General features: G+C 31.7%; 1 protein-coding gene across 32 annotated transcripts in view; it reads left to right on the top strand.

Moving 5' to 3' along the window:
* psq (BTB-domain-containing protein pipsqueak) overlaps positions 1–12812 on the top strand; it is a 384732-nt gene that overhangs the window by 176584 nt on the left and 195336 nt on the right. For 2 of the 32 annotated variants that reach the window (XM_073991027.1, XM_073991025.1), the window contains exon 2: positions 3804–3886. The exons of the other annotated variants lie outside the window; for them this stretch is intronic. The gene's annotated coding sequence lies outside the window, so the exon portion shown is untranslated. The remainder of the gene's footprint in view (positions 1–3803; positions 3887–12812) is intronic. 32 annotated transcript variants of the gene reach the window in all.

Here is a 12812-nt window from a genome sequence, read left to right on the forward strand (position 1 = left end):
AGCCTTAAGAAAAATCCTGGAAAAGACCATTTAAAACGGTTCACATGAAGTGGTTTTCAAATAAAATAGAAAAAGTAAATGGTGTTGACTCCTAGAAGTATGTGTTGCTTATAGTAAATGTTGCAACTAAAAGTATACCTCAGATTTTCAGATTTTGCATTTCATCAGCCATAACAAATCCTTGAAAATACAGTTTAAAACTGTTGACATGGAGCTATTGGGGATTAATTGCTTGAAATTTAAACAATTCTTAAAAAAGTATGTGTTACTTTCTGTAATTGTTACTCCTAAAAGTATACTTCAAAATGTTCAGTTATAATATACAAATGGAGTAATTATCATCTTGACTATAGAAAATATTATCCATTAACATTTTCTGCCGAGAAAATGTCATCCAATAACATTTGAGGTAGAGAAAGTGTTATTCAATAACATTTGCTGTAGGAAGAAAAGGTTATCCATTAACATTTGCTGTAGAGAAAATGTTATCCAAAAAGGTTTGGTGTAAAGAAAATGTTATCCAATAACATTATCTGTAGAGAAAATTTTATTCATTAATATTTCTGCATAGAAAATGTTATCCGTTAACATTTTCTGTAGAGAAAATGTCATCCATTAACATTTCTGCAGAGAAAATGTTATCTAATAACATTTGCTGTAGAGAAAATGTTATCCATTAACATTTCTGTAGAGAAAATTTTATCCAATAACATTTGCTGTAGAGAAAATGCTATCCAATACCATTTGCTGTAGAGAAAATATTATCCATTAACATTTTCTGTAGAGAAAATGTTCTACATTAACATTTCCGTAGAGTAAATGTTGTCCAATAACATTTGCTGTAAAGAAAATCTTATCCATTAACATTTCTGTAGAGAAAATGTTATCCATTAACATTTCTGCATAGAAAATGTTATCCAATAACATTTGCTGTGTAGAAAATGTTATCCATTACATTTTTTTGTAGAGAAAATGTTATCCAATAACATTTACTGTAGGGAGAAAATGTTATCCATTAACATTTCTGCAGAGAAAATGTTATCCAATAACATTTGTTGAGAAAATGTTATCCAATAACATTTCTGCATAGAAAATGTTATCCAATAACACACTTGCTGTAGTGAAAATTTTATCTAATAACATTTACTGTAGGGAGAAAATGTTATCCATTAACATTTTCTGTAGAGAAAATGTTATCCATTAACATTTCTGCAGAGAAAATTTTATCCCATAACATTTGCTGTAGTGAAAATGTTATCTAATAACATTTCTGCAGAGAAATGCTTAGAAAGTTGTTATCCATTAACATTTCCGTAGAGAAAATGTTATCCAGTAACATTTTCTGTAGAGAAAATGTTATCTAAATACATTTACTGAAGGCAGAAAATGTTATCTATTAACATTTTCTGTATAGAAAATGTTATCCAATAACATTTTCTGTAGATAAAATGTTATCCCATAACATTTCTGTAGAGAAAATGTTATCCATTAATTTTTTTTGTAGAGAAAATGCTATCCAATAACATTTTACTGTAGAGAAAATTTTATCCAATGACATTTGCTGTAGAGAAAATTCTATCCAATAACATTTGCTGTAGAGAAAATGTTATTCATTAACATTTTCTGTAGAGAAAATGTTATCCAATAACATTTGCTGTAGAGAAATGTTATCCAATAAGATTTACTGTAAGGAGAAAATGTTATCCATTAACATTTCCGTAGAGAAAATGTTATCCATTAACATTTCTGCATAGAAAATGTTGTCCAATAACATTTGCTGTATAGAAAATGTTATCCACCAATTTTTTTTGTAGAGAAAATGTTATTCATTAAAATTTCTGTAGAGAAAATGTTATCCAATAACATCTGTAGAGCAAATTTTATCCAATAACATTATCTGTGGAGCAAATTTTATCCATTAACATTTCTGCATAGAAAATGTTATCCAATAACATTTGCTGTAGAGAAAATGTTATCCAAAAACAATTGCTGAAGAGAAAATGTTATCCAATAACATTTACTGTAGGGATAAAATGTTAACCATTAACATTTTCTGTAGAGAAAATGTTATCCATTAAGATTTTCTGTAGAGAAAATGTTATGCATTAACATTTCTGCAGAGAAAATTTTATCCAATAACATTTTCTGTAGAAAAAAATATCCATTAACATTTCTGCAAAGAAAATGTTATCCAGTAACATTTACTGTAGGGAGACAATGTCCATTAACATTTTGTGTAGACAAAATGTTATTCGTTAACATTTTCGGTAAAGAAAATGTAATCCGTTAACATTATCCTTTAGAGAAAACATTTTCTTTAGAGAAAATGTTATTCAATAACATTATCTATAGAGAAAATGTTATCCAATAACATTTTCTGTAAAGAAAACGTTTTCTGTAGAGAAAAAATTATCCGTTAACATTGTCTGTAGAGAACATATTATCCGTCAACATTTTCTGTATTGAAAATTTTATTAAATTACATTTTTTATAAAGAGAATGAATGATATCCAATGTTTTCATTCTCTCCTGAACATTATTTTATTTCTTTCAAACTTTTTAAAAACTGCCTCAAATTTTTGTTTAAAAAATAGCTTTGTTTTTAATTACCATATTGGCTCGTGTCCCATTAAAGCCGTAAAACCCTTTTTTATGGAATAAAAAAAATATTTCCGTTTGATAAATATCCTGCAGCCAACAACTCCCAACCACCCATTGCAATACTAGATTTCCTTTTAAATGTTTTTTCTATTCATAATTATAACGAATCTGCTGGCAAACAATTGAAATTTATAGCTGTATTTAAGTTGATTTGTGAAATATGAACCCAAAATTATGCCGTGGTTATTTGGTGTAGCAATGCAACCCTTTTATTTCTTTGACTATTAAACAACAACAAAAGTTTGGACAAAAAACATAATTTAAGGTTCACTAAAATCAAACAATTGAAATAGAAACCCTCAACCCTTTCATTTCAAAAAAACTGATATTCACGCAGAACATCCCTAAAAATATGTCGCGTGTTTCGCAACAAAATTCCATAATTAAAAACACTCCAAGAAAAACAATAATGGTATTTAAAAGGATTTTTAACTCTACAATTTTTTGGAAGAAAAACATGATTTCTGTTATTGACACGCGCTTTTGTTTTATTTTGGGAATTAGTCAGCCAGCCAGCCAGCCGCCTAAAAGTATGGCCTAATGAAGGAAGCACCATCCTTTGTTTCAGTTATTCTTTAAATAAACCATCCCCACTTTTAATTGAAAAAAATCAAATTTCTTAACAAATTATCCTCAAGGAATTGTGCCAGAAGACGTCCATCCTTTAGACAAATCTTCTACCGTGGTCACGCTTCTTACCTACCTAAAAGTATGCTTCATTTGTCAATTATTGTATTCTTTAGAACATGGAGTTTATTCCTAAATAAATTTCATATTTGTCAAGGACTTTTGTAACAAAAAAATAAAAAGGGTTTCATGTAAATTGCTATCATAAAACATAAATAGTTGTTGTTGTTATTATTGCATCAAAAGGGTTATTATTTATCTTGGCTTGTCCTTACAAGCAACCCCCAAACATAAAAAAATAAAAAATGGAAAATATGCCATCATTTAATTTTGGTGATAGTCTATAAAACTGCGTTGCGTTCCGCCCATATTCAAAAAAGTATATTTTAGAAACGAATTCTTCATCTTTTTTTGTCCTTTACCAAACACACATTTAAGTCCTTTTGTTTGTTTTATTTGCTGCCACTTAATCAAATAATTAATTATTTACTTTTCCCCCTTCTTTTTTCTTGCAGGTAAGTGTCGCCTTCTACCCCACTTCTACTTGTGCTCAGGTCTTGCTTGATGATAGAATATCGAAAAAAAGAAAAATTCTTTCGTAAGTATTCCTGCACGACAAAAAATGCGTACGGCATTTCCTTAAGAGCTTCCGCACCACACCTAGAGAACGCCACCAAGTTGGCAAAATTGTAAGGACACCTCACTCAGCCCTTTGAAGTGTGATAAGCATTTTATTGCGTTTATTAAAATTAAGTTATCCTCATTGACTTTACGACATGATATGGAGATATGGAATTTAGAGACTTTATTTACCATGGAGCGATTAAGAGACATGACAAATGTTCAAAATGGGCACGGGGGTTAGAGAAAGGTGAAAAGGTCAACAGGGTGGCTAAGCAATGAAAATGTTTTAAAATTTTCTGTTGGGAAGAAATATGGACTTGCCCCTAAAAAACTTTTATCGTCGTAATGGGGGAGTGAATTCAAATCGCTTCAACAAAAATCAAAGTGATTCGAGAGTACGTCTTAAAGTGAACTTATCCGAAATTGTGTGTGAGAGGTACCCGAAGGATGGACGTATATAGTCCATATTCGAACCTGTTGTATATCTGGTATATATATTAGGATGTGTAAAGTATGGATCAAATCGGTCAAACTATTTAAGAGTTATCGTGCGCACAATTTTTCCGAACATTTTTGAACTTTTGTGGGGGAGGTACCGAAGGAGTGGACCGATGTGACTTATCTCCGAATTTAAACTATGTTTGGAAAAAATATTACGAAGGCTAAATTTTGGACCGAATCGGTACATCCGTTCGAGAGTTATCTTGCGCTCTATCCACTACACACGGTGTTATAGGGGCTTTTTGCATCTTTCAGGCTATTTTCTCAGGAAGTATGGACTTGCCCCTGATACAAAAGTTCACGGGAGATGACTTTTCCTATACAAAAGATCACCGGAGATGACTTTTTCAGTTATATGGGGGCAATGAATACAAGTTGTTGCAACCAAAATCAAATTCGAGAGCAGGTCCTAATCTGAACTTATCCGAAATTTTGTGTGGGAGGTACCCGAAGGAGTGGACCGATTGACTTCATTTTGGAACCTCATCTAAGTTTAGTAGAAATCCCACGATGTGCAAAGTATGGGTCTAATCGGTTACTTCCTTCAAGAGTTATCGTGCGCACAAATTTTCCGAACATTTTCGAACTTTTGTGTGGACCGATATAGCCCATCTTCGAACTTAAACTAAGTTTGGACAAAATATCACGAAAGCCAAATTTTGGATCGTTCAACCATACTTGGGGTAAAACCATTATTTCGATGAGGCACATTTTGCCCGTATGAAAGTGTATATACCCCCGTTAGCATAAATGCTGAAGGTATAAAAATGTTATCCAATAACGAAAATGTTGTCCAATAACATATTGTGTATTGAAAATGCTGTCCAATGACATTTTCTGTAATGCCAATGTTATTCAATAATATTTTCTGTAATGAAAATGCCATCCAATAACATTTCTGTTAAGAAAATGTTATCCAATAACATTTACTGTAAAAAAAATGTTATCCAATAACATTTTCTGTAAATAAAATGTTGTCCAATAACATTTTCTGAAATGAAAATGTTATCCGATAACATTTCTGCTAAGAATAATTTATCCAATAACATTTTCAGTAACGCAAATGTTATTCAATAACATTTTCTGTAATGAAAATGTTATCCAATAACATTTTCTGTAATAAAAATGTTATCCAATAACATTTTGTTAAGAAAATGTTATCCAATAATATTTTCTGTAATGAAAATGTTATTCATTAACATTTTCTGCAATGAAAATGTTATCCAATAACATTTCTGTTAAGAAAATTTTATCCGATAACATTGTCACTAACGAAAATGTTATTTAGTAATATTTTCTGCAATGAAAATTTTATCCAATAACATTTTCTGTAATGAAAATGTTATCCAATAACATTTCTGTAAAGAAAATGTTTTCCAATAACATTTTCTGTAAATAAAATGTTGTCCAATAACATTTTCTGTAATGAAAATGTTATTCATTAACATTTTCTGCAATGAAAATGTTATCCAATAACATTTCTGTTAAGAACATTTTATCCGATAACATTGTCACTAATGAAAATGTTATTCAATAATATTTTCTGCAATGAAAATGTTATGCAATAACATTTCTGTTAAGAAAATGTTATCCAGTAACATTTCCAAATGTTATCCAATAACATTTTCTGTAATGAAAATGTTATCCAATAATATTATCTGTAATAAAAAATTTATCCAATAAAATTTTCTCTAATGAAAATGTTGTCCAATAACATTTTCTGTAATGAAAATGTCCAATAACATTTTCTGTAATGAAAATGTCCAATAACATTTTCTGTAATGAAAATGTTGTTCATTAACATTTTCTGCAATGAAAATGTTATCCAATAACATTTCTGTAAAGAAAATGTGTTCCAATAACATTTTCTGTAAATAAAATGTTTTCCAATAACATTTTCTGTAATGAAGATGTTCTCCAATAACATTTCTGTTAAGAAAATTTTATCCGATAACATTGTCACTAACGAAAATGTTATTCAATAATATTTCCTGCAATGAAAATGTTATGCAATAACTTTTCAGTAACGAAAATGTTATCCAATAATATTTTCTGTAATGAAAATAATGTCCAATAACATTTTCATTACATTCAATAATATTTTCTGCAATGAAAATGTTATCCAATAACATTGTCTGTAATGAAAATGTTGCGCAATAACATTGTCTGTAATGAAAGTGTTATTCAGTAACATTGTCTGCAATGAAAATGTTATCCAATAACATTTCTGTGAAGAAAATTGTATCCAATAACATTTCTGTGAAGAAAATGTTATCCAATAACATTTCTGTTAAGAACATGTTATCCAATATCATTCTCTGTAATGAAAATGTTATCCAATAACATCCTCTGTAATGAAAATGATATCCAATAACATTTTCTGTAAAGAAAATGTTGTCCAATAACATTTTCTGTAATGACAATGTCATCCAATAACATTTCTGTTAAGAAAATGTTATCCAATAACATTTTCTGCAATGAAAATGTTATCGAATAACATTTCTGTTAAGAACATGTTATGCAATAACATTTCTGTTAAGAATATGTTGTCCAATAACATTTTCTGTAATGAAAATGTTATCCAATAACATTTCTGTTAAGAAACTGTTATCCAATAACATTTTCAGTAACGCAAATGTTATCCAATAAAATTTTCTGTAATGAAAATGAACATTTTTTCTGTAATGAAAATGTTATTCAATACATTTTCTGCAATGAAAATGTTATCGAATAACATTTCTGTTAAGAACATGTTATGCAATAACATTTCTGTTAAGAATATGTTGTCCAATAACATTTTCTGTAATGAAAATGTTATCCAATAACATTTCTGTTAAGAAACTGTTATCCAATAACATTTTCAGTAACGCAAATGTTATCCAATAACATTTTCTGTAATGAAAGTGTTATTCATTAAAGTTGTCTGCAATGAAAATGCTATCCAATAACATTTCTGTTAAGAAAATTTTATCCAATAACATTTTCAGTAACGCAAATGTTATCCAATAAAATTTTCTGTAATGAAAATGAACATTTTTTTCTGTAATGAAAATGTTATTCATTAACATTGTCTGCAATGAAAATATTATCCAATAACATTTCTGTTAAGAAAATGTTATCCAATAACATTTCTTTTAAGAAAATGTTATCCAGTAACATTTTTTCTAATAAAAATGTTATCCAATAACATTTTCAGTAACGAAAATGTTATCCAATAATATTTTCTGTAATGAAAATGTTGTCCAATAACATTCTCATTACATTCAATAATATTTTCTGTAATGAAAATGTTATCCAATAACATTTCTGTTAAGAAAATGCCATCTAATAACATTTTCTGTAATGGAAATGTTATCTAATAACATTTTCTGTAATGAAATGTTATTCAATAACATTTTCTGAAATGAAAATGTTATGCAATAACATTTCTGTTAAGAAAATGTTATCCAATAACATTTTCTGTAATGAAAATGTTATCGAATAACATTTCTGTAATGAAACTGTTATCCAATAACATTCGTTAAGAAAATGTTATTCAATAACATTTTCTGTAATGCAAATGTTGTCCAAACACATTTTCTGCAATGAAAATGTTATCCAATAACCTTTCTGTGAAGAAAATGGTATCCAATAACATTTCTGTTAAGAAAATGCCATCTAATAATATTTTCTGTAATGAAAATGTTGTTCATTAACATTTTCTGCAATGAAAATGTTAGCGAATAACATTTCTGTTAAGAAAATGTTATCCAATAACATTTGCTGTAATGAAAATGTTATTCAATAATATTTTCTGTAATGACAATGTCATCCAATAACATTTCTGTTAAGAAAATGGTATCCAATAACATTTACTGTAATAAAAGTGTTATCCAATAACATTTTCTGTAAATAAAATGTTGCCCAATAACATTTTCTGTAATGAAAATGCTGTCCAATAACATTTTCTGTAATGAATATGCCATCCAATAACATTTCTGTTAAGAAAATGTTATCCAGTAATATTTTCTGTAATACAAATGTTATCCAATAACATTTTCTGTAATGAAAATGCTGTCCAATAACATTTTCTGTAATGAAAATGCTGTCCAATAACATTTTCTGTAATGAAAATGTCATCCAATAACATTTCTGTTAAGAAAATGTTATCCAATAACATTTTCTGTGATGAAAATGTTATCCAATAATATTTTCTGTAATGAAAAGGTTGTCCAATAACATTTCTGCTAAGAAAATGTTATCCAATAACATTGTGTGTAATGAAAATGTTATTCATTAACATTTTCTGCAATGAAAATGTTATCCAATAACATTTTCTGCCAAGAAAATGTTATCCAATAACATTTTCGGTAACGAAAATGTTATCCGTTAACATTGTCTGCAGAGAAATTGTTATCCAATGACATTTAATTATAGAACATTTTATTGCATAAAATTTTTTTATAGAGAAAATGTTATACTGTCACATTTTTGTAACAAAAATATTATCCGTTTACATTTTCTATTGGGAAAATGTTATCGGTTAACACCTTCTGTAGAGAAAATGTTATCCATTACTATTTTCTATATAGAAAATGTTATCAATAGTAGTTTTTTTTTTTTTTTGGAATATTTTATCCGTTTATATATTTCTGTAGAGAAAATATCATCCGTTAACTTTTTCTGTGGAGCAAATGTTATGAGTTAATATTTTCTGTTTAGAAACTGTCAGCCATTAACATTTTGGGTAGCGAAAATATTTTCCAATACCATTTCTTCTAGTATAAATGTCATCCAATAAGATTTCTTGAGGGGAAATGTTATCCATTAACATTTTCTGTAGAGAAAATGTTATCCCTTAAAGTTATTCAAAAACATTTTTTATTAAATTCCGTATGTTCAAAGAATGCAATCTTCGCCCATTCCTTCAAAGGATTTCTTTTGGCTTTTCAATAAAAATTGTAGGCAAAATATATTGCTGCCTACATTTAAGAACATTCCTTTTTCATTAATGCTTTCTTCAAAGTTTCTTTTATCAGCAATCTTAAAAATACCGAATGTTTTGTTTCTCTGAGCTCGCTTACATATGAACGTGGCTTATATCTGGCCTGTTGTCCATTCATTTGTTTTTAATTAAATGAAGCTATAAAAAAATTCTTTCGAGTTATGCCTGCCATTTTCAAATTTCTTATTACTCAGTGAGTTTCTTGATTGGAAATTTCGCACAAGATCCAACTCAAGCCGTTTTTTTTTCTTCTATGGGAATTGAAGAAAATATGCAAACGAATCAAAGAAAGTGGGGTGGAGCACCGTACACTCGAAATGGAGGCCCAGCAGTGCAAGGAAATAATTGAAAAATACTGTTTCTACCTATGCACAAGAATACGAAAAAGGATAAGAAGGGGCCAAGAGGGTTTGAATGGAGTTGTTGATGATTACTCAGGATGTTGTTTAAAAATGGCATTTCAGTGTAAATGTTTCGTTTTCGATTCGTTTTTTTGTCTTACCAAACAACAAATCTAGCAAAGCCATTAGTGGAGAAAAAAAGAGTTGGTGGTACATATTGATTTCTAAGGATGCACACATCCTTCTTCTATCCACACAGCCACTCTCCTATTGGTAACTAACACCAACATCATCGGCCGTGCTTCATCTTCATCTAACATTGGTCAAGATTTAATTACAATTTCATGTCGTTGTTTCATTCTTTCCTTAACAATTTCATTCTTCTTTCTTCAGCTTGTTTTGTAAGTCTGTCTGCTTTTTTCTTAGTTTTGTTTTTCATTCTCTTTCTATCGTAACACAACTTCCTGTCTCCTCATGGTAATGTAGGATGATGGTGAGGATAGCAATGAACGGAATGCTAACATTACTGCAATTGCCAAAGAAAGAATTGAATGAGTGGCACAAAAAAAGAATAGAAAAGAAACTGATTCGACATTAGTAATACCTTGGAAAAACGCCTTTCTTCATTCCCTATTCCCTACAATGACCGGAAGACCCTTGCATGAAATCGCATTTTTCCATTTCAAGGAGGTAATGAAGATTTTCAAAATACGTGAAAAAACACACAACCAAATGAAGTTCCTAAGAACGTTGGAGGCAAAAAAAAAAAAAAAAACTCTTCTATCGTAGGAGAATACACAATTAGTGTGATGATACATCGATAGCAGAGGAGCCCAGGCTTCAGGCTTAAGCATTAATGCAACCTCTTACTTCCTGTAGCCAGGTTTTTTCAAATCTCCCTTTTTTTCATTTTCCTTCCAGTAAACAATGTTAGTGGACAATATTTCGCTTAAAGAAAATGTTTTTGGACATGATTTCTTCAACAGAAAATGGTGGATTTTACAAAGCTTAATAGGAGCAGCTTGAATGGGGTAATTTCCCCTGATCTACTTCGCTGTCAGAAATGGCTCAGTGTGTCGACCTGGTTGCGAAAACATTTGAAAGAGCAAGAATCTGCCACGAGATGTCAGCTAAACCTTTCTCAGACCCTTTCTGAAATAAAGGATGCTTCTGTAGACCCCTTGTGAAAGGAAGGGTGCCTCTTTAGACCTTTTCTGAAAGAAAGGTTGCTTCTATAGACCCTTTCTGAAAGAAAGGATGCTTCTATAGAGCCCTTCCTATAGAAAGGGTGCTTATATAGACCCTTTCCGAAAGAAAGGGTGCATATATAGACCCTTTCCGAAAGTAAGGGTGCTTATATAGACCCTTTCCGAAAGAAAGAATGCTTCTGTTAGACCTTTTCTGGAAGGAAGGGTGCTTCTATAGACCCATTCTGAAAGAAAGGGTGCTTCTGTAGACCCTTTCTGAAAGAAGGGATGCTTCTATAGACCCTTTCTGATAGAAAGGGTGCTTCTATAGACCCTTTGTGAACGGAAGGATGCCTCTGTAGACCTTTTCTGATAGAAAGGGTGCTCTAATAGAAAGGGTGCTTCTATAGACCCTTTCTAAATGAAAGGGTGTTTCTACAGACACTTTCTTATGGAAAGGGTACTTATATAGACCCTTTCTTATAGAAATGGTGCTTATATAGACCCTTTCTGAAAGAAAGCGTGCTTCTACCCTTCTTCCCTTTTTGAAAGAAAGGGTGCTTCTATAGACCCTTTCTCAAAGAAAGAGTGCTTCTATGGACCCTTTCTGACAGAAAGGGTGCTTCTATGGACCCTTTCTGACAGGAAGGGTGCTTCTATGGACCCTTTCTGACAGGAAGGGTGCTTCTATGGACCCTTTCTGACAGAAAGGGTGTTTCTGTAGACCTTTTGTGAAAGAGAGGGTGCATCTGTAGACCTTTTGTGAATGAAAGGGTGCCTCTGTAGACCTTTTGTGAAAGAAAGGGAGCCTCTACAGATCTTTTGTGAAATAAAGGGTGCTTCTATAGCCCTTTTTGACAGAAAGGGTGCTTCTATATCCCTTTCTGACAGAAAGGGTGCTTCTAAGGTACCTTTCTGACAGAAAGGGTGCTTCTATGGACCCTTTCTGACAGGAAGGGTGCTTCTATGGACCCTTTCTGACAGGAAGGGTGCTTCTATGGACCCTTTCTGACAGAAAGGGTGTTTCTGTAGACCTTTTGTGAAAGAGAGGGTGCATCTGTAGACCTTTTGTGAATGAAAGGGTGCCTCTGTAGACCTTTTGTGAAAGAAAGGGAGCCTCTACAGATCTTTTGTGAAATAAAGGGTGCTTCTATAGCCCTTTTTGACAGAAAGGGTGCTTCTATATCCCTTTCTGACAGAAAGGGTGCTTCTAAGGTACCTTTCTGACAGAAAGGGTGCTTCTATGGACCCTTTCTGACAGAAGGGTGCTTCTTTGGACCCTTTCTGACAGAAGGGTGCTTCTTTGGACCCTTTCTGACAGAAAGGGTGCCTCTATAGACCCATTCTGAAAGAAAGGGTGCTTCTGTAGACCCTTTGTGAAAGAAAGGGTGCCTCTGCAGATCTTTTGTGAAATAAAGGGTGCTTCTATAGCCCTTTTTGACAGAAAGGGTGCTTCTATAGCCCTTTTTGACAGAAAGGGTGCTTCTATAGCCCTTTTTGACAGAAAGGGTGCTTCTATAGCCCTTTTTGACAGAAAGGGTGCTTCTATAGCCCTTGCTGACAGAAAGGGTGCTTCTATGGACCCTTTCTGACAGAAAGGGTACCTCTTTAGACCCATTCTGAAAGAAAGGGTGCTTCTGTAGACCTTTTGTGAAAGAAAGGGTGCCTCTGTAGACCTTTTGTGAAAGAAAGGGTGCCTCTGTAGACCTTTTGTGAAAGAAAGGGTGCCTCTATAGACCCATTCTGAAAGAAAGGGTGCTTCTGTAGACCTTTTGTGAAAGAAAGGTTGCCTCTGCAGATCTTTTGTGAAATAAAGGGTGCTTCTATGGACCCTTTATGACAGAAAGGGTGCTTCTATGGACCCTTTATGACAGAAAGGGTACCTCT

This window comes from Musca autumnalis, unplaced genomic scaffold, assembly GCF_047663935.1.
Source record: "Musca autumnalis isolate F117 unplaced genomic scaffold, ASM4766393v1 scaffold_5, whole genome shotgun sequence".
NCBI lineage: Eukaryota > Metazoa > Arthropoda > Insecta > Diptera > Muscidae > Musca > Musca autumnalis.